Source organism: Nasonia vitripennis (assembly GCF_009193385.2).
Source record: "Nasonia vitripennis strain AsymCx chromosome 4 unlocalized genomic scaffold, Nvit_psr_1.1 chr4_random0010, whole genome shotgun sequence".
NCBI lineage: Eukaryota > Metazoa > Arthropoda > Insecta > Hymenoptera > Pteromalidae > Nasonia > Nasonia vitripennis.
The window spans coordinates 1,522,496-1,546,221 of record NW_022279646.1 but is presented as its reverse complement, the minus strand read 5'-3'; the positions used below and the strand labels follow the sequence as shown (position 1 = coordinate 1,546,221).

Below are 23,726 nucleotides of genomic sequence, written 5' to 3'. Positions count from 1 at the left end.
CCAGATAAAATTACTACGGATAATGGGAGTGAATTTAACTCCGCTGTATTTAAAGAATTTTGTTGGATACACAAAATCGAATATCATCAAACTACAATCAATAGACACACGTCAAATGGACCAATAGAGAGATTACATTCAACTTTAAGAGAAAAATTAAGTATTTTAGTCGATAAAAATCCTCGAGAAACAATAAAGAATCATATGACTACAGCAATCCTAATATATAATCAGAGCATTCATTCATCAACAAATTTTGCACCGTTTACTCTACTGTATGGACCATATGAGGAACTGCATAAGCATGTCATCGAACCTGGAGTCGACATAACCGAAGAATATAATGAAATACGGAAAAATGAAATTTTACCGTTCTATGACGAATTGTATAAAAGACAGAAAGAGAAACAAAAACTTACGGAATCTTATGAAAACTCTTAACGATCAAAATACGCGATTTGAATTAATTGAGACAGTTGTAACTCTTATTGTGCAGGAGCAACATTTTCTAAATCTATTAGGGAAAATAAAAGGATCATTCGTTTTCATCGATGAAAAATTTAATTTGGAAATATTAACCCATGAACAAATACTAAGTATAAAGACACATCTATTAGAACTTTATTCCCAAAAAGAGTTAATATCACATTATCATAATTTGTTAGACTTTCGATTTGCTCAGGGATCAGTCGTAACTATCCATAATTCCATAATTTATACCATAAAAATTCCTATCCTAAATTCCATTGAATTCTCCCTTTTTCAAAGACTTGCTATAATTAACCGAAATAATCAGATGGAGATCGTAACGATACCGTGGAAGCTGGATGGCTCGATAATAAAATTATTTTCAAGAAGATGTCAATTGATCTATCAGAGCGACTATGTATGCTATCAAATCCTCGCAGAAGACGCAAAAACAATAACAATTTCAATAAATGCGCCTCTAGCATTGGCGTATCCACTCCTAAACAACTTGACGCTGATATCCAGTAATTATAAAACAGAAATCGAAAATAACAAGAACAAGGAAACATTTTTTGGAACGAAGATCTTTGGAGGAAACAATCTGTTGATACAGGGACATAGGGTGGTCGACAATCTCGGAGAACTTAAGGTGTCGGAAGTTCAACCATTGATCATCGAGGATCATCAACGGAGATTCGAACCGCTAAAAACGCAAGCAGTACCTACGATGGAGACACCAAAATTCACAAAATTCGGAATCGAATTCCATACATCAATAGCGTCATTTATAATTGTCATGCTGATTCTAATAATTGGAATAATTTTCATTATCTATAAATATAAATGTAAAAACAGGGGTTCATGTAAAAGCAGGAGTCCAAACAGGAGCCCACAACATACCGAGATAACAAATAACGAGGACGTCATTCAACTTGGGCATGGAGGAGTTATATGAGCCGTATTAGTCGTCGCTTATTCATCGCTTGTTATCGATCGCCTTCTGCATGCCGTATCGATCGCTTTGGCTTCTCGAGACCTGCAACAATAAGGTGTTTATGTTGGCACATACGGCGGAGCACGCATCGAGCACGCATGGAGAACAATGGAGGAAAGATTAAACAAACAAAGTTACAAACCTTTTAAAAAGGCTCTTGCACTGGTAACGAGTTAGTCTCTGTCGGGTTTCCAAGCTGTAAAGACGGATTAATAAATCTGAACAAATCCATATTCAATTTATTTAATTACTTACCTGCGAATCTACGTACGCTCTGCAATACGTACACTTAACTCGGGCAAACCGTTTTCAAAGGCGCCAATTCATCAAAAGCTAATTTTAGATTATTGTTAAGGGCACTTAAAGCACCCTCCAGATCGGTTTCAATGGAATTCATGGCTGTTCAGTCGCAACAAGATAAGAGGTTGACAAGAATAGATGTATCAATGCTCTTATAGTCACGGTAAGAAAAAGTCTTTTTCAATAGAGTGGAAGAGTAGATGTCGAGCGAGACATCTATGACACAATGCTTGCCGAAACTAGGCAGCCACTCATTCCTAGAGTCCAGGATCATGTCGTTTTCGTCGGTCATGATCAGGTCAATCCAAGTGTGAGAAGATGAGGTATGATGCGTGGGACCATGCCGGATTATCTGAAGAGATAACTCCTCAGATAGACGCTTGATGGTGGCAGCGTCATCTGAACCAGATAGTAGGTCTGCGTTTAGATCACCCATAATGATTTTATGAGTGAAATTGCCGCATAAGTCCCGCAGGACATTAAAAAGGTCCCAGTCCTTTTGCATCGGAATTTTTGGAGGTCTGTAGATAATTCCGAGCAATACTGGAGGTGAGTCGCCCCTTTGTACGCTACAGAAAAGGTACTCTGGAATTCCAGGTGTACTTATACCCAAAGTGTCAGATAAAGCGAGCTTTTTAATTTTCAACCCGTTGTGCACAAATAGGGCGACACCGCCTTCATTAACATTACGGTCCTGCCTGATGATAGTATATCCCGCGACGCTAACGAGGCTGTCATCCACAATCGGACCCAGTCATGTCTCCACGAAGCCAAAGACGTCGTACGACAGATGCTCCGTCAAGTAATTCCGGACTATCTCAATGCGAACCCTAATTGAGTTTACATTGAGAAAGCCCGCCCTTAAGCATCTCCTATCCCCCGGCGCATTGTCGAGAGGCCAGTCATGTGGAGTGTGCAGTTGACGGCGAGGGCGATGTTGATGATGATGAAGATGGTGACGACTGCAATGATGATGGTGCAGACGTCGTCGGTTACAGACGCCGATGATGGTGACGATGTTGGCGAAGTTGCTGCCAATTTGTTTGTCGGGTTCGGCTCAGGTCCGTTATGTGAAGTAGTGTCAGTATTTTCGTCCCTTTTTGTGACAGTTATGTGTGCGGTCTGACGACGTGTCTGTTTTGAGCCAGACTAACACGCCGTGAGAATGGCTTTGCAAATCGGCAGCAGACGCAAAAATGTGCGCGCGCTCGCTCCCCCCCCCCCCCCCCCTGCGCCTAGCCAGGAACCTGCCCCCGCATGCCAGACATATTTGGAGCCCAGTCCCTGTGCAATGGGCCTCAGATTTTTAAAAAGCAAAAATTTTTCTTGGGACAACATCTTATTAATAAACACTTTTTGTCCAGTCAGGCAGGCAGCAGTCTCCGGATCCAGGACACCAGGTTTGACGTCGTCTGTGGTCAGGTAATTGTTAGCAAGCGCGCATTTCGCTCGCATAACGTCCCTGACAACCCCGGACCAGCAAGCCTGGCCACGATTGAGGGTAGAGCGCTACGACGCGTCGCGACGCCTTGCTGGATTTATCGCATTAATATCGGCCCTCTTAACCCCGTCTGGTCGACGCAGGCGCAAAACCCGAGTATTCACGGTATCGCTCTTTTGCAGAGTAGGGAGGACAGTGCTGAGCAGTACGAAGGCAGCTAATTCGAAGCGCCGCCAGCTGAAGCCGCCTGTGGAGAGGAGCATTTACGTGCTCCCACTACCTCGGCGGCCTCAGACTCGAGAATATGAGCGCCCAAAGCAAGCAAACCGTAGTCCGAAACAGGCTTCGGAACCGTGTCGGGGTCCTGGCATGCACGATGGACGTTCTCCAGCATTCCTCGCGTATATAGCAACTCGTCCTTAAGATTTTCGTCCAGGAGCAGCTTGTTCGCGTCCAACAATTTGTTAGACGCACTGATGTTATCGGATAACTGGGTCTCGAGAGCAGAGATACGGGTATTTAATTCCTCCGCACCGACTGTAGCGCCCCCTTCCGCTGGGACGGAGAAGACACCACGTGGCGCCGAACCCCTGCTCACAAGAGCCCTTAACTCATCAAGCTGATCCTGGAGCATGTCGAAACGCTGAAAGAAAAGCTCCATCGTGCTTACCGGGATCAAAATGTTAGAGACACCGATGAGGCTACTGTTTCCTAATGGCGCACCCTTCTTGCAAGTCTTCTGCAGGTTTACGGGGTCCAGTTGAGACGAGTCGTCAAGTCGAGGATTGGGTGTGAGAGGGACAGCGGTCTGCATATGCGGTTCAGATGATCCAGGTGAAGCATGCGCCTGAGAGACCGTGACCACGTCACTCTTGCGCGGCTCCATTGAGGCAGGCGCCTGGGAGTCGGCGACCCGCACGACAGAGCTATTGTAGCTCAGCTGGCTACTATCTAGCTACTCCTGCCCGGTGTTGGAGCGGAGAGGCGAGCTGTTATTCGCGCCGCTGTTGCCGCGATCACCCGATTGTGTTTTTGCACACGGTGTCCAAGCAGCATGCCGCGTCTGCTAGAGGGGAGAGACGCGAGGTGTTGTTGACTTGCCTCGGAGCACTGGTCTAAGCACGGCACGAACGCTCACCTGATGATGATTGCCAGGAGGCGGGGGGGGGGGGGGAGGGGGGGGGGCTTCTTCTGCGTCAATTTCACACTCTGCGTGGTTTTTGTTGTTTAAGTGAAAAAAGCGCTCGTAAATTGCATCCTACTTTACAGGATCGCCGATAACGGTGTCTAAGAAGTGCGCCCCATGGTTTTTAATGGTCTAAGTGTGGAAATTGCTTGCATACGGTGAGTAAATGCACAAGGTTACTGAAAGCAACAAAGTGCGCACAGAGGTTTCCAATGTCTACGTGTATTAACAAAGAAATACATTTTTCTTAACACGTGCATGAAAAAGACCCGTTTCCATGCCTCTAAAGTGAATGGCAAGCTGCTCATTTCGAGCGTGCGGGAGGGAATCATCCCCTTCCGCTACTCATAAACACTCAAAAATAATCAAATTTTTGAAAAATATTGATATTTTTTTAAAGAGAGTGGTTTACCACTCAAAATGCGCAACTTACCATTCACTCTATATGCATGAAAACGGGTCTTTACAGGCACTTTGCAATGCAGATTTCGGGCACAACGTAGGCGAAATTCTGAATTTCACGCACAGCGTGTGCGAAACTCTGAATTTCGCGCATGCTCATTTGCTAAGAACGTAGGCTTGCTACGCTCGAGCGACAAAATACGCTCGTGTGAAAATCACCTACTTTGCGCACTTGTATCGTAATATACTATCAAAAGTAATATAGAAATACTATCAATTTCTTTTTTGAAATGTGAAATCTCGTTCAGAAATTGCTTGATACTCCATTCGCTGGTGTCCAAAATGTCCCACGCTTCATGAAGCTCCTTGTCTCTGTTAAGATACTCTGATCTTTGCTTGTTTGACTTTGTCTGAGCGAATTGCAGTTGTATTTATCACGTGTAATTCAGAATTTCGTATATTGTGCCACATGAACGAGGGATAAAACATCTTATTTTTTAGGCAACGCTGATAGTTTTTGCGACTTCGCCGAAGATTTTCGTAATCAGTATTTAGTTTATTTTATCTTGAGTTTTTAATTAAAGTAGATAGCTAGGTTTAAAATGAATAAAGCTCTTTTATCCGAATAATTATTTCTGAAACTAAAAAGTGTATTTATTCTATGCATGAGGCCGAAAATCTTGCTTAATTCCCTTCCAGAACACAAGTGAACATATTAGTGAAATCAGTACGGCCAATCACTAATTCCGAGTGGTTGAGTTTGGCGGATTCCTCTTTAGGATCGCATGCTCTATTTAGCTAACCAGGAGCGCATCCACATGGAGTCCAGAAAGATAAGGTATATGTTGAGGCTAGGTAAATAATTCCTGTTTTCATTGTTTTTTTTTCTTTCTTATTGACCTTGACATATTATGTTAAGTAACTGTGGTTATGTTGTTGAGTATAGCCACGATTTGTCATGACTTTGATAGGTCCATTGTGTTTGTGGATTTGTTTTATATCTAATATCACATGCGTTTATTACATTCATTGTAGGATTTCGTAGTAGGGTAATTTTACAATCATTAGATTCTGGTATGTCTCTAAATGGTCCTAGAATTAGGTATATGTCTGCATAGTGTGTTTGAATACATCTTTTTCTCTGGTACTCATTAAATTGTATATATTTTGACGACAATGTATTAGTATGATGGTTTTATGAAGGCTTGTCCAACGATTTTGTTCTTCATATCTTGTGGCATGTTGATTTGATGCATTTTGTATAATTGGTAAGGAATGTTGTCTACTAGAGGTATACTATGGCTAAAGTTCTTTAGTCTCGGTGGATAGCATCTATCATTGATACTTTAGATACTTTTATCCTTTCACTACTATTTTTCCTTTGATGAATCCGCTCGACCTCTCTCTCTCTCTCTCTCTCTCTCATCCATTTTATCTTGTCACCCTTATCCCCTATCCTAATTGCCATTATTATTCCGCCCTTCATTCTTTCTCCATTTCCACCTTTTTAAGCTTCTCTAACCTCTACTTCATATCCTTGTAGCCTTTTCTTTATGCTGTCCTTTTCTCCTCCTTCTGTCCAGGTCTCTCGTAGGCAGATGACATCGAAGCCTTTTATAAATTTTCATCCATCTTCTTCTAGTCCTTTCAGTCCTGCGACATTTTAGCTCAGAACTTTAATGTTTTCCTTTGTCCCCTCCTTTGCTTTCCCCCTCCTCCTTACCATACTTCCTCTCTTTTCCTGATTCTCTCCAAAAAAAATTTTTTTTCCTCGTTTCATACGAACTCCTTCTCTCCGATTGTCAATCTGTTTGTCCTTACTTTTATTGATTTTCCTTCTTTTCTCCATTGCCTTGCCATCTTGTTTAGTCCCTCTCTTGTCCTTCTCTCTTTTTAAGTTGTATCATAATCTATATACGCTTGCGTTCCCTTCAGTCTCTTCTTTGTTTCCATGAGCTTTATCTTCTCTTTCCTGTCATTGCATTCTACTCCTAATTTGCTTGTGTTCTTTTTGAGCTCCTCCATCTCTTACGCTTTCTCCTCCACTTTCCTCTCTTCCTTTTTCGTTCGCTTTCTAACTGTTAGATTGCACATTTCAAATAGGCTCTTCTCCTCTGTCTCTTCATTTTTCTCTCTTTTTTTTTCTCTTCTTCCAGGCTTCTCCGCGTTCTTTTTATTCCTTCCTTTTCTTCTCTTGCAAAATTTTCTGTCAGTGCCAGTTGTTTCTGAGATATCCCAATTCCTCTGCTACCTTTTCTCCCTCTTCCTTCTTTTATCGTGCTGTCTCTTCTTGTCCTATCGCCCCCTTTATCCCTATTATCTCCTCTATCTGCTTCTTATTAGGTTGGTTCGTGTTCCGCGGCCATAGCGCTCTCTCCTCTTTCCCTCCTACTTTCTCTGTCCTATTTCGTGGCCTAACCTCTTTCTGTCGCTTTCTCTTTCTCCGTATTTTCCTCTTTTGTCTCTCTCTCTCATTCACATCTTTTCTCAACAACTGACATATTTTATTAGTTTATTATTGATTTAATATTATTGATATAATAATCATGATATACGATATTTCTCGTATATATCTTATTTGAATCATCATTATTTTTACTTTTATCCTCTAAACTTGAATTTTTTAGAAGTCAAATTGTTAAATTTTTTTTAAACCTTACCCCGGCTAATGCTACATATAATTGACCATGACTGAAAACTGGATTTGATAAATAGACACCAACTTTGTTAAATATTTGGCCTTGTGATTTGTTGAGTGTCATGTCATATCCTAATCGTACTGGAAACCTTCGTCTTGCCATGTCATGAGGAATTTCTTCTTTGGAAGAAGTCAAATCAATCCGTGGTATTAAAACAACTTTAATAAATTGTTTACCGCTAATTATTTCTGCCTGTATACAAAATTGCATCATTTTCCTTATTATTCATCGAGTACTGTTACAAAGCCCGTCGTTTAAATTTAAATTTCTTAGCAAAATAGTTACAGCACCTACTTTTAAACGTAACTTATATATAAGGCGGTAGGCCATTTTACCTTGTTTAAATTGTCAAATAGTTAAATGATCATTGCTTCCAATTTATTTGGAACTGGTGTACTTGGTGTCGGCCTTGGTGCCTTCACTGACAGCGTGCTTCGCCAATTCACCGGGGAGCAGAAGCCTGACGGCAGTCTAGATCTCCCGGGAGGTGATGGTGGACCTCTTGTCATAGTGAGCCAGGCGCGAAGCTTCGGCGGCGATGCGCTCGAAGATGTCGTTTACAAAGCTGTTCATCATACTCATGGCCTTGCTGGAGACTCTGGTGTCGGAATGGACCTGCTTCAGTACCTTGTAGATGTAGATGGCGTAGCTTCTTTCCATGAATCTACACTTAGATACTCTCTTACATCGCTTGCATCTTATTTAAAATATTATTATTAATTTTTATCATTGTTTTTCGGCGCTAAAATTACTCTTTCGCAGAGTTTAGTTCAAACCATGCAGTCAAAGTTGTGTTATATTAAAATGTGTCTGATAGTCTCCGGCTTTAAGTTCAATTTATCCTCAAAACTACCCCTTCTTAGAGTTTGCGATAAACCGGAATAGACCGGAAGTCGACCGGAAGTGAATCTGAAGTGAAGTGAAGGAGAACTGGAAGTAATCAGAAAAAATACAAAATGATCTGGAAGTATCCGAAAATAACCGGCAATAAACCAGAAATACACCGAAAATGAACAAGACCAGAATGATGTATTTTTGCTGAAGTACTCCTAGGGGGTGAATCAGAAATTAATCAATAGATAATTAACTAAAATTTTGAAAAGTTTGAAAAGTATTATTCATAAACAGCAAATAATGTTAAAGCCTTTCTTATGCATAAATATATATACATATTTTAGTGTTAAAATATCAAAATATTTAGAATTTTTACAGTTCTAATTGTATCTAATACTAAAAATCACATGAATATAAATTATTTTCAAAAATGTACATTTAAATAAATATCTAACGCAGTATACAATTGAACACCATTCAACGTTAATATGACACAAAAAAATGAATTATCTATTGATCTATTACTTGTGTATTTTATAATATCTTGTCTATTGATCTATTATCAATAAGGTATTATAAAATACTATACTGTTTTAATCAAATTTTCGTTTTAATGAAGTATTTCTTGCTATTTTGATTTGATAAATATACAATGGCATTGTTATCCACATCCATCGGTATGAATCTTTCAACATTATGAATACAATTATTAGTTGTTCTATCAGCTAAACTTATTATTTTATTATCTTTATTATTTCGATTGATTTTTAGTAGTTACTTTTTCCTTGTTTTGACTTTTAAACGAATTTATTTATGATTGCTGTATATAATACCTTAAGTTCCTCAATATTAATTTTATTAAAATTTTTAATTTGAATTTAGCAAAATTTTTGCGTGCATTCTTTATGTCTATCAATAGGTTAAATATTAGGCAACCTCTGAAAATAAACTGTAGATTGCATATGAAAAATCGAGTAAAATTTTAAAATGTTGTTTAATTCAAGTATAGCTCTCAACAAAACTTTAATTTTATTACTATTGCAATATATTTTTTAAGCGAGCGACGTTAGGAGTGAGGTGAATCGCGCTAGTTTTTATTAATCAACTTTTCTTGCGATCCTTCCTTAAAGATTACAAACTGTTCATTTTCTAAATGTAGAGCTAATCGGTAAATTACGTGTGATAAAACGTACATTGCATATTGTAGTAGACGATACATTGCTTCTTAAGGGCTTACATATGTTGTATTTAAATATTGTTTTATTTCATTGTAGTTGAAATATTCTTTTTTACATTCTTTTTCATTATTACCTTGACTCATTTTTATAAATGCACAATCATGTCCCTTATAACAATATTTAAATAAATATTCAACCATTGAATAGTTGAACATACTTCAACATTAGTATGACAATTCACTTTCACCAATAAATACGAATTATATGGAACTACGAATCGACTATCAGTTATATTGTTTTTATTAAAACGATCGTGGACTTTCTGAAAATGTTGAAGGTAATATAACCATTTTCCCAATTTGTACGTTGTCATGGTTACTTTTATTTTTTAAGTGACCTATGAAAACCTTTGTATAAATCTATCCTTAATTGGTGTCGATTTTTATTTAAAAAAAATAATCGTGAACCTTCAACTTTTACCCAAGCATCAACAATGTATTGTTGAGTTAATTTTTCTAAATTTAAGTAAAGATTAAAATCGTTTCTAATGCTGAATTTATGACAATAAAATTGTAGCAGTGAAATATTGTTTTTCTTATTTTTATTTTTCATATTGGGCATTTATCGAAAACCTCCATTAGGATACATAAGCGGATATGACATAGGATCTACATGTTTACTAATGTACAGTATATTATTAGGTGCTCTATATTTTGAATATATACATACATCTCGATCTTCTGGTGGTTGACCATTTTCACCTACAGATACCACAGCTACTTCATCATGTTTAGCTGCGTTATATCTGCGTTTATCATGATTAGAATTGCGTATTAAATACATTATAATTTATTTACTATTAAACTCAAAGTTGTTGTTTTTCAAACGATTTTGTTTTTTCATTTCGACTTCGTGCATCATTTTGTATGATTCAGCGTACATGTCTACTTGTCGAAAAAATTATCTAATTCCTTTAATAGCATTAAAGAACATGACATTAGTTTGTAATCGTGATTGGGAGGCGATTTCATTATCAATGATATATAGTTGCCCATATCTTCTGCCTTCGTTTTCGTCTGGATGTAAGGTATAAATATTGTGATAAATTTGACTACTTATTCGAATAACTTGAGGGCCTTTCCCGAAAAGAGCGTCATATCTAGCCCCAAAACTTGCGAAGGCAAGTGCATTTTAATATTGTCTAATATTATTTAAAGTGTATTTTTGTCAGTATTTCCAGAAACGAATTCTTTTAAACGTTAAGGATAATTGATATTGTCAGATAATACGTTTCCTCTATTGCAACGATTAGAAAACTTCTTATCACATAATATTTCAAATTTGAAATTTTTGGCATTATAGAATTAATGGCAAAAAACCGTCTCCACGTACGCCGTTATTTTGTTCTATTTGGGCGTGAACGTTTCTAGCGTTAGTTCCAGTACTCTACGTCTTTCAGTCCAGTAAGGGCAGTTAAAAAACGTGCTTGTTGCGTCATCCCACTCAAAACCGCAGTTCTTGCACGCCGGTGATTCGACTCTGTCTATCGCGAAACGATAGCTTTTGAAATATCCGTGACCAGAGAAGAACTAGGTAAAGTAGAAATTAACTTTCTCCCGCTTCCTGCTCACCCACGGTCCTACTTATTTATTATTACTATTATCATTATGATCAATAGAATTATGTTGGCTCTATTAGTCTTTCCGAGGCAAGTTGTGTGTGAGGAAGGAGAAAAAAAACCACAATAGTTTCTATATTTTCTTCCTCCGACGTTTCGGTGGTCAATACCTCCCTCATCAAGAAATTGTTTATTCATATTAATATTATGTACATGAGTTCTCGTCTGATATTTGTTTGCGAAAGTTCTGGATGATAGCGGAAGAGATAGCGAGTGAACACGGAAAATTTGGGAGCACTTGCTCCGTATATTGGGAGTCTCTCTCTCTCTCTCTCTCTCTCTCTCTCTCTCTCTCTCTCTCTCTCTCTCTCTTTCTTCTCTACTACCTGTAGCTCACGACTGTAATCAGTCGTACCGTAGCGGTCGAATTGCCCACATTATAGCTAATTCCATAGCATCGATCGCGAATCAATTTATAGTCAGATCGCGTCGGTTTTCGAGATTTCAACTTTACTTATTTCTTGTGTTTAAGACACTTGTATCTACTCATTTTATTTAAGAGAATATATTTAAGTTTTATTTTTCTTTTCGCTAAAACCTTGATGCATGAAAGATACACGCCGTCTAATATTGTTTAGACGTTAATTGTTCAATATTTAACAATAGCGAATAGTAGAAACTGTAGTCGATCGCCGGTATATACATGCAGATATTACGGAATATGTTTCGTCCCTGCCGGACAGCGGGTGAAGAGATGGTAGAGGTGTTGCTCTCGCTGTTGTTTGATCCCAAATTCGTTGGAATGATGTTTCGTTGACCGTTGTTGCTACTCCGTTGTGTAGTGTGGTTTCCGTAAAGTAACCCGCCCTATACGCATGTTGGTTGGGGTGTAGTGGGTTTATGGTAAGGATATCTTCTTGTATGTATCTGTCAAGTAACTTCTCAAGCGTTTTAAATACAAAGGAGTTCAGGCTGACGAGCCTAAAATCCTTGATGGTCGTGTGACTAGCTTTTCCAGGTTTAGGGATAAATAAAGCCGGGTATATACTATCCGTACCCAGGGACATAAAGAGCTGAAAGTTCCCGATGGCACACCTGACTTTTTTCCGGGTTGTGACCCTCGCCGCCAGCTCCCAGACTGCATTCTGCGGTCTGTTCCTCTGAGAGGGATCAGGCTACATTTTATTTATTGGCTAAAAGTCCGGAAGGTTGGTTTGTAGAGGAAAACGAAGGCACTCCTCCGTAGCCGCATATTCTCTTGTTGGTAATTTTGTATGCGTCTAGCCATATTTCAGGATTCTTTGCAAGTTTATGGATTAGCCTAGATACATCTGGGTATTTTTCTATTCTCTCTATTCTTCTTTTCTTCTCTCTAGTAGTTTCTCCACCCTTTGACTATACCAGAATTAACATGATTTTTATACCACTGTTTGTACCTCCCCCCTTCCATTTGAAAAAGATGTACCTGTGGTCCAATAGTAAAGGTTCGTTAGAAACCCTCCAGTTACTGAGCCACTCCTCGATCCCTGTAGAGCACTTCTAACGGCTCCAATGGCGCTTGAATTTATTTATGTCGGAGGATTAGTCGTAGTTGTCATCGTTTGGGAGAACGTAGAAAAGAGGGAAAAATAAGGACATTTTATTTTCTAGACACGCAATTCTTTTGTATTCTTTTGGTGCTGGCCGTCCCGCTGGCGGCGTCTCTTCCTTTGTCTCCTCGACACACGGCATGCGGCCAATTCCTCAGTGCCGCTAGGCGTTGGGTCTCGACGTCGCTGACGCTGTTCCCGTCCGTGCACAGCCGCGCATCTTCCTTTTGCACAATCTCTCAGTGCACCTGCACTGCACTCGCACACACTCGTTTCTCTCGCTCTCTCTCTCTCTTTCTCTCGCGCACACGCTCTCTCCCACAACGGAACTCTCACCTCGATAACGCCTGGAGAAATCCTTGGCGCTCATCGACTAGAAATGCCTCGCTGGTCCGAAGGCTTTCTGTAGCAAGCTCTCGTCGTCGCTTCCTCCTCGCTGGTGGTTAGTGGCTGGCTGGGCCGTGGCAGTCCTCCTGCAAAGTGGTTCTTCTCGTTTGCTCGTCACCACCGGATCGTGGCGGTCCTCCCGCCAGGTCGTTCGTGTCCTCCTCCCTGCAGCCCAGCTGGTGCCGGGTTGTCGTGGAGAAAACGTAGGATGACCTGATATGCAGCGATAATGCAGCTTGCTCTCACACAAAACGTGCTTGCTCACCACTTGTAATCGTCGACTTGAGTCGACGAGGGCTCACAAGATACTGAGATGCTCGGCGCGCGAAGCCCTCTACTTCTCCGGGCCGAACTAGGCGTTCTCTCATTGGCGGCCCAAGTTGTTAGGCCCACTCTTATGGCTATTCGCCCCTCTTGCAGCGTTACTCTTCTCGATCTTTCGCAGAACGGCATTACGAGCTCGCCTTGCCCGGAATTTCGTCGAACTTAAACCACCTCACTGACAAGTGCTAACAGTTGTTGTGTCAGCATCTCGTCGATAACCCCCGCACATGACTGCTACCGTGAGGAAGTCCACCATCCTGACGGCCTTAATTCCTGGCTCCAGTTTGTGTTTCTTCTTACCTAACTGGATCCACTGGAGGGGTCAAGTCGGTGCCCTTCCAGCGTTAGACACCTGGGGTCCTTTCCCTTCCTGCTTCTGCTGGTTCGGATTCCCTTTTCCCCTTTGAATTTTTGTTTTGGTTGATAGTATCCATATTAGGTCTCACGAGAAGCTAGGAAACTGAAGGTTCGCTAATACAGAGGCCCCCATGCAGTAGTAAGGCTAATTGCCCGAAGAGGGCCCCAGGTGTCCCCAGGTCACCGACAATGACCACTCAGCCCTACTAAAAAAAATCGCGCGATTAGTCGTACGATTATTCGCGTGAATAATCGTGCGATTAATCGCGTTAATTTATCGAACTTTTTTCTACATAATTAGTCGCACGTTTAATCGCGTGACTAATCGCACGAGTCATCTAAAATAAATTTTTTAATAAAATAAAATTGTATAAAATGCAAAATTATTAAGCGGGGTGGCCAATTTTGGTGTTACAATCCGGATGTTAACACATACACTGGCCACCCCGCTAACTAATTTAGCATTTAAAACAATCAAGTGGTGGCGCGGTAGCGTAAAAACTCTCACGGAGTAGAGAAAAAAGCCGGGACAAGCCTATAGCTTTATTTTAGAAATAAGGAAATTATACAAAGAAAAGTGACTCTAGGATAGACTAAACAAATAGAGAGAAACGCAATTACAATGTACGCTTATACAAAAAAAAAGAGAGACTCTACTATAGACAACAACCGAGAAAGAAACGCAAGTAGCTTAATTCTATCGCCGCGAGGTACCTTTCGCACGCTGGAGAGCTCTCCTACCTTAGACGCAGAACGTGACGTGGACGGCGCGACGTATAGCCCTGGCCGCACGTTGGTGGGATGCACCTTCCTCGGTCGCAGTACGCCTCGACGTTTCGAGGGAACCAATCCTGTTCAGCCCTGCCGCGTAGGTAGCAATCGCCGGGTGGAGATCGACACGGTGAGGAAGCTCACACGTGGCCGAAATCCCAACACTCGAAGAATTCACACAATCCTCACACCGCACGCAAAATGCACACACACGGCGCAACGCACGGTGATACAATAAATAGTGTCGATCGTCCTGAAAAGGACGATGATGACGACTCTATTCGCTCGCAATTTACACAGAGTTTATACAATAAACTTAGCTCTTGTTTTCAACTATCGAATCAAAATTATGAAAAGTATGCTGATGAAATTAAACAACGTTTAAATAAGCTAAAAGAACATATAAACTTAAACAATCAAGACCGTAACTTGATAAGTATGAAGATTGGGTTTTACGAAAATGTTGCGAAAAATACGTTTATAAACGGAATAAAAGAGCCGTATCACACACATCTTACACATTTCGAGTTGGCGGATATAGAGGCTTGTCTGATAAAATGCAGAAAGCTTGACAATCACGAGCAACAAGCTGCATGTTTAAATTTCGCGAGACAACGCGAAAGTAAACCAAAAACCAATAATGTAAACAATAATTCAAAGGGTACAAGCCCGTTTATGAATCAGAGAAATAATAGTCCGTTCAATAACTCTGGAGCAAATAAAAGTCCGTTTTCATTTGCACCTAGACCCGCAACTGCACAAAATAATTTTGTACCGACATTTGCAAATAATTTCGGACGACCTATTCAGCAAAATCGACCGACACCGATGTCGATTAATACCAGAAACACCAATCGACCAAATAATAATCAGAGCAACCGGTCAAATAATTTTGTCCCTCAGAATAAATTCTTTAGGAGTACCGGACCACCGAATTTCATTTCCGAAGAGTTGCATTATCAAGAGGAGCAGCAACCGGAGGAAGATGCTTACAATGAGGAGCAAGAAGATATTAACGTGAATGACGACAATTATGAAAATCAAGAGAATTCAGAAAATGAAAATTTTCAACGGGATTCCGATCCAACCGAAGAAACATAGTAAATTTAAATAACATAGGCAGTTCGCCCGAACTACCACACATAATAACTACAAATCCATCGCTTAAAATACTAATAGATTCGGGAGCATCATCATCGATTATTAACCCTAAAGTAGCCTACGATTTATTTTCAAATTACGTTTTTCCATATAAATTCGAAATTAAATCTTTGCATAAAATAACGCAAGGGACACATGCACTCACCTTTCCGATTTTGCAAGAGTTAGGTGACAATACACCAATTACATTTTTAATTGCTCCTTGGCATTCTACATATGATTGTCTAATAGGTCACAAGGACCTACAAAATTTAAAAGCAAATATTAACTATAGAACTCAAATATTTAGCACACCGAGATTTGAAATTAATTATTTAAACAATATGCCGGATAAATGTAAAATGGTTATACTGAGCAATCATCAGGAGACAAAAGTGCAAATCCGAACGGAACACATGAATGAAGAGGAAAAGGAGAAAATTATAGCTTTGTGTCAGAAATTTAGAGACTGTTTCTATAATGAGTGTGAAAAATTAACAGCCACAAATGCAGTCACACATAAAATAAGGACAAAGGACGAAAATCCGATTTATGTCAAAAGTTATAAATATCCATATCACCTGAAGGAGGTTATTCAAGATCAAGTGGGAAAATTATTAAATGACGAAATTATTCAATCAAGTAATTCACCTTATTCATCACCTGTCTGGATAGTACCCAAAAAGCAAGATGCAAGTGGAAAGAAGAAATGGAGAATGGTTATTGATTATCGTAAGTTGAATGATAAAACCATTGAGGATAAATACCCATTGCCGAGAATGGACGATATTTTAGAGAATTTAGGAAAATGCGCATATTTTACAACATTAGATCTAGCACAAGGATTCCATCAGATACCAGTTGATCGAGATTCAGTAGAGAAGACAGCATTCACAGTAGAAAATGGACACTACGAATACCGTCGTATGCCCTTTGGTTTAAAAAATGCACCAGCTACATTCCAGCGATTAATGGACAAAATTCTCAGAAAATATTTACACAAATTTTGCTTTGTATACATGGATGATATAGTCATATTTTCAAAATCTCTCCAAGAACATCTACAACATCTAAAATTAGTATTTGAAGAACTTCGGGATACGGTTTGAAAGTGCAATTAGATAAGAGTGAGTTTTTAAGGAAAGAAGTACCTTTTTTGGGGCATATAATTACACCAGGAGGAATTAAACCAAACCCAGATAAAATCAAGGCCATCGTAAAATATCCCATCCCAAGGACACAAAAAGAAATTAAAGCGTTTCTAGGATTAACAGGGTTTTATAGAAAATTCATAAAAAACTACGCTAGAATATCAAAACCACTAACGAAAGCGCTTAAAAAGGAAGAAAAAATAAACATAGAGGATAGACAATATATAGAAGCATTCAATAGACTTAAAGAATTAATCGTCAATGCACCAATACTAGCTTATCCAGATTTCACAAAAATGTTTACTGTCACAACTGATGCGTCAAATGTCGCTATTGGTAGCGGTCTATCGCAAGATAAACACCTCATATCATGTTTTTCACGAACCCTGAATTCAGCTGAGCAAAACTATTCGACCATCGAAAAAGAACTACTAGCTATAGTCGAGGCGTGTCGACATTTTAGACCATACATATACGGGAGGAAATTTACAATCGAAACAGATCATAAACCACTAACCTGGCTCTGGTCTTTAAAAACACCAAATTCACGTTTGATTAGATGGAAAATAAAATTAGAGGAATATGATTATGAGATTAAATACAGGAAAGGAAGTGAAAATTATGTAGCTGACGCCTTAAGCAGAATAGAAATAAATAATCAGGAAGAGAATGATGACTCACTTTCAATGATTCCTCAAGTCTCGGATATAACATCGCGCCGAATCGAGGAAGTGGACGAGAGCCCCGGCGATGATCTAGAAACAGCTCACACTGCTGTAGAAGATCCAGTGTTTTCATTGCCTATAACAGACAAAAATATTCATGCATTTAATTATAGCATTATAATAAAATCGGGAAGGGACTACAATGTGAAAGTAAATAAAGATAAGCTCAAGATTCAGTATATGGTAAAGATAAACAAGGATGAAGCTGAAACACAATTATTAAAATTTCTAAATGAAAACGTAAAACCAGACAAACAATACGGGATTTACTTTACGAATGATGATTTGGAAATGATCGCTTACAGAGTACTGCTAAAACATTTCAATGAAAAACTAAAGTTGATTAAAACTAACACTTATACACCCGTAATAGACAAAAATAATTTTTTGAAGAAACTTGAAGAATATCATAATAGAACCCATAATGGAATTCAAGAGACAATAGCCCATTTTAAGAAAGAGTTATATACACTAAATATGGATAGGCTCGTACAAAACTATATTAACCAATGCGAACTATGCTTAGAACACAAATATGAGAGAAAGCCTTACGAAACAGGAAGGTATGGACCCATTATCGCTAATAGGCCCTTACAGCACATACATATGGACGTTTTTCATGTTGGAAAAGAAAAGTTTGTGACAATTATTGATATATTTTCGAAATACGCTCAAGCTTATCATCTATTGGATGGGAATGCTATAACAGTATTAAACAAACTGAGGCATTTCGCATCACATCACAATTTCCCAGATAAAATTACTACGGATAATGGGAGTGAATTTAACTCCGCTGTATTTAAAGAATTTTGTTGGATACACAAAATCGAATATCATCAAACTACAATCAATAGACACACGTCAAATGGACCAATAGAGAGATTACATTCAACTTTAAGAGAAAAATTAAGTATTTTAGTCGATAAAAATCCTCGAGAAACAATAAAGAATCATATGACTACAGCAATCCTAATATATAATCAGAGCATTCATTCATCAACAAATTTTGCACCGTTTACTCTACTGTATGGACCATATGAGGAACTGCATAAGCATGTCATCGAACCTGGAGTCGACATAACCGAAGAATATAATGAAATACGGAAAAATGAAATTTTACCGTTCTATGACGAATTGTATAAAAGACAGAAAGAGAAACAAAAACTTACGGAATCTTATGAAAACTCTTAACGATCAAAATACGCGATTTGAATTAATTGAGACAGTTGTAACTCTTATTGTGCAGGAGCAACATTTTCTAAATCTATTAGGGAAAATAAAAGGATCATTCGTTTTCATCGATGAAAAATTTAATTTGGAAATATTAACCCATGAACAAATACTAAGTATAAAGACACATCTATTAGAACTTTATTCCCAAAAAGAGTTAATATCACATTATCATAATTTGTTAGACTTTCGATTTGCTCAGGGATCAGTCGTAACTATCCATAATTCCATAATTTATACCATAAAAATTCCTATCCTAAATTCCATTGAATTCTCCCTTTTTCAAAGACTTGCTATAATTAACCGAAATAATCAGACGGAGATCGTAACGATACCGTGGAAGCTGGATGGCTCGATAATAAAATTATTTTCAAGAAGATGTCAATTGATCTATCAGAGCGACTATGTATGCTATCAAATCCTCGCAGAAGACGCAAAAACAATAACAATTTCAATAAATGCGCCTCTAGCATTGGCGTATCCACTCCTAAACAACTTGACGCTGATATCCAGTAATTATAAAACAGAAATCGAAAATAACAAGAACAAGGAAACATTTTTTGGAACGAAGATCTTTGGAGGAAACAATCTGTTGATACAGGGACATAGGGTGGTCGACAATCTCGGAGAACTTAAGGTGTCGGAAGTTCAACCATTGATCATCGAGGATCATCAACGGAGATTCGAACCGCTAAAAACGCAAGCAGTACCTACGATGGAGACACCAAAATTCACAAAATTCGGAATCGAATTCCATACATCAATAGCGTCATTTATAATTGTCATGCTGATTCTAATAATTGGAATAATTTTCATTATCTATAAATATAAATGTAAAAACAGGGGTTCATGTAAAAGCAGGAGTCCAAACAGGAGCCCACAACATACCGAGATAACAAATAACGAGGACGTCATTCAACTTGGGCATGGAGGAGTTATATGAGCCGTATTAGTCGTCGCTTATTCATCGCTTGTTATCGATCGCCTTCTGCATGCCGTATCGATCGCTTTGGCTTCTCGAGACCTGCAACAATAAGGTGTTTATGTTGGCACATACGGCGGAGCACGCATCGAGCACGCATGGAGAACAATGGAGGAAAGATTAAACAAACAAAGTTACAAACCTTTTAAAAAGGCTCTTGCACTGGTAACGAGTTAGTCTCTGTCGGGTTTCCAAGCTGTAAAGACGGATTAATAAATCTGAACAAATCCATATTCAATTTATTTAATTACTTACCTGCGAATCTACGTACGCTCTGCAATACGTACACTTAACTCGGGCAAACCGTTTTCAAAGGCGCCAATTCATCAAAAGCTAATTTTAGATTATTGTTAAGGGCACTTAAAGCACCCTCCAGATCGGTTTCAATGGAATTCATGGCTGTTCAGTCGCAACAAGATAAGAGGTTGACAAGAATAGATGTATCAATGCTCTTATAGTCACGGTAAGAAAAAGTCTTTTTCAATAGAGTGGAAGAGTAGATGTCGAGCGAGACATCTATGACACAATGCTTGCCGAAACTAGGCAGCCACTCATTCCTAGAGTCCAGGATCATGTCGTTTTCGTCGGTCATGATCAGGTCAATCCAAGTGTGAGAAGATGAGGTATGATGCGTGGGACCATGCCGGATTATCTGAAGAGATAACTCCTCAGATAGACGCTTGATGGTGGCAGCGTCATCTGAACCAGATAGTAGGTCTGCGTTTAGATCACCCATAATGATTTTATGAGTGAAATTGCCGCATAAGTCCCGCAGGACATTAAAAAGGTCCCAGTCCTTTTGCATCGGAATTTTTGGAGGTCTGTAGATAATTCCGAGCAATACTGGAGGTGAGTCGCCCCTTTGTACGCTACAGAAAAGGTACTCTGGAATTCCAGGTGTACTTATACCCAAAGTGTCAGATAAAGCGAGCTTTTTAATTTTCAACCCGTTGTGCACAAATAGGGCGACACCGCCTTCATTAACATTACGGTCCTGCCTGATGATAGTATATCCCGCGACGCTAACGAGGCTGTCATCCACAATCGGACCCAGTCATGTCTCCACGAAGCCAAAGACGTCGTACGACAGATGCTCCGTCAAGTAATTCCGGACTATCTCAATGCGAACCCTAATTGAGTTTACATTGAGAAAGCCCGCCCTTAAGCATCTCCTATCCCCCGGCGCATTGTCGAGAGGCCAGTCATGTGGAGTGTGCAGTTGACGGCGAGGGCGATGTTGATGATGATGAAGATGGTGACGACTGCAATGATGATGGTGCAGACGTCGTCGGTTACAGACGCCGATGATGGTGACGATGTTGGCGAAGTTGCTGCCAATTTGTTTGTCGGGTTCGGCTCAGGTCCGTTATGTGAAGTAGTGTCAGTATTTTCGTCCCTTTTTGTGACAGTTATGTGTGCGGTCTGACGACGTGTCTGTTTTGAGCTAGACTAACACGCCGTGAGAATGGCTTTGCAAATCGGCAGCAGACGCAAAAATGTGCGCGCGCTCGCTCCCCCCCCCCCCCCCCTGCGCCTAGCCAGGAACCTGCCCCCGCATGCCAGACATATTTGGAGCCCAGTCCCTGTGCAATGGGCCTCAGATTTTTAAAAAGCAAAAATTTTTCTTGGGACAACATCTTATTAATAAACACTTTTTGTCCAGTCAGGCAGGCAGCAGTCTCCGGATCCAGGACACCAGGTTTGACGTCGTCTGTGGTCAGGTAATTGTTAGCAAGCGCGCATTTCGCTCGCATAACGTCCCTGACAACCCCGGACCAGCAAGCCTGGCCACGATTGAGGGTAGAGCGCTACGACGCGTCGCGACGCCTTGCTGGATTTATCGCATTAATATCGGCCCTCTTAACCCCGTCTGGTCGACGCAGGCGCAAAACCCGAGTATTCACGGTATCGCTCTTTTGCAGAGTAGGGAGGACAGTGCTGAGCAGTACGAAGGCAGCTAATTCGAAGCGCCGCCAGCTGAAGCCGCCTGTGGAGAGGAGCATTTACGTGCTCCCACTACCTCGGCGGCCTCAGACTCGAGAATATGAGCGCCCAAAGCAAGCAAACCGTAGTCCGAAACAGGCTTCGGAACCGTGTCGGGGTCCTGGCATGCACGATGGACGTTCTCCAGCATTCCTCGCGTATATAGCAACTCGTCCTTAAGATTTTCGTCCAGGAGCAGCTTGTTCGCGTCCAACAATTTGTTAGACGCACTGATGTTATCGGATAACTGGGTCTCGAGAGCAGAGATACGGGTATTTAATTCCTCCGCACCGACTGTAGCGCCCCCTTCCGCTGGGACGGAGAAGACACCACGTGGCGCCGAACCCCTGCTCACAAGAGCCCTTAACTCATCAAGCTGATCCTGGAGCATGTCGAAACGCTGAAAGAAAAGCTCCATCGTGCTTACCGGGATCAAAATGTTAGAGACACCGATGAGGCTACTGTTTCCTAATGGCGCACCCTTCTTGCAAGTCTTCTGCAGGTTTACGGGGTCCAGTTGAGACGAGTCGTCAAGTCGAGGATTGGGTGTGAGAGGGACAGCGGTCTGCATATGCGGTTCAGATGATCCAGGTGAAGCATGCGCCTGAGAGACCGTGACCACGTCACTCTTGCGCGGCTCCATTGAGGCAGGCGCCTGGGAGTCGGCGACCCGCACGACAGAGCTATTGTAGCTCAGCTGGCTACTATCTAGCTACTCCTGCCCGGTGTTGGAGCGGAGAGGCGAGCTGTTATTCGCGCCGCTGTTGCCGCGATCACCCGATTGTGTTTTTGCACACGGTGTCCAAGCAGCATGCCGCGTCTGCTAGAGGGGAGAGACGCGAGGTGTTGTTGACTTGCCTCGGAGCACTGGTCTAAGCACGGCACGAACGCTCACCTGATGATGATTGCCAGGAGGCGGGGGGGGGGGGGAGGGGGGGGGGCTTCTTCTGCGTCAATTTCACACTCTGCGTGGTTTTTGTTGTTTAAGTGAAAAAAGCGCTCGTAAATTGCATCCTACTTTACAGGATCGCCGATAACGGTGTCTAAGAAGTGCGCCCCATGGTTTTTAATGGTCTAAGTGTGGAAATTGCTTGCATACGGTGAGTAAATGCACAAGGTTACTGAAAGCAACAAAGTGCGCACAGAGGTTTCCAATGTCTACGTGTATTAACAAAGAAATACATTTTTCTTAACACGTGCATGAAAAAGACCCGTTTCCATGCCTCTAAAGTGAATGGCAAGCTGCTCATTTCGAGCGTGCGAGGGAATCACCCCTTCGCTACTCTGGAGAGCTCTCCTACCTTAGACGCAGAACGTGACGTGGACGGCGCGACGTATAGCCCTGGCCGCACGTTGGTGGGATGCACCTTCCTCGGTCGCAGTACGCCTCGACGTTTCGAGGGAACCAATCCTGTTCAGCCCTGCCGCGTAGGTAGCAATCGCCGGGTGGAGATCGACACGGTGAGGAAGCTCACACGTGGCCGAAATCCCAACACTCGAAGAATTCACACAATCCTCACACCGCACGCAAAATGCACACACACGGCGCAACGCACGGTGATACAATAAATAGTGTCGATCGTCCTGAAAAGGACGATGATGACGACTCTATTCGCTCGCAATTTACACAGAGTTTATACAATAAACTTAGCTCTTGTTTTCAACTATCGAATCAAAATTATGAAAAGTATGCTGATGAAATTAAACAACGTTTAAATAAGCTAAAAGAACATATAAACTTAAACAATCAAGACCGTAACTTGATAAGTATGAAGATTGGGTTTTACGAAAATGTTGCGAAAAATACGTTTATAAACGGAATAAAAGAGCCGTATCACACACATCTTACACATTTCGAGTTGGCGGATATAGAGGCTTGTCTGATAAAATGCAGAAAGCTTGACAATCACGAGCAACAAGCTGCATGTTTAAATTTCGCGAGACAACGCGAAAGTAAACCAAAAACC

The 23,726-nt window shown here is 40.7% G+C and overlaps 1 protein-coding gene and 1 pseudogene across 15 annotated transcripts in view; one reads left to right on the top strand and one right to left on the bottom strand.

Moving 5' to 3' along the window:
* The window catches only part of LOC100114017 (alpha-(1,6)-fucosyltransferase), a 244,389-nt gene that overhangs the window by 206,608 nt on the left and 14,055 nt on the right, over positions 1-23,726 (top strand). The gene's annotated exons all lie outside the window — the stretch shown is intronic.
* On the bottom strand, positions 7,823-13,549 carry LOC100116443 (annotated as a pseudogene).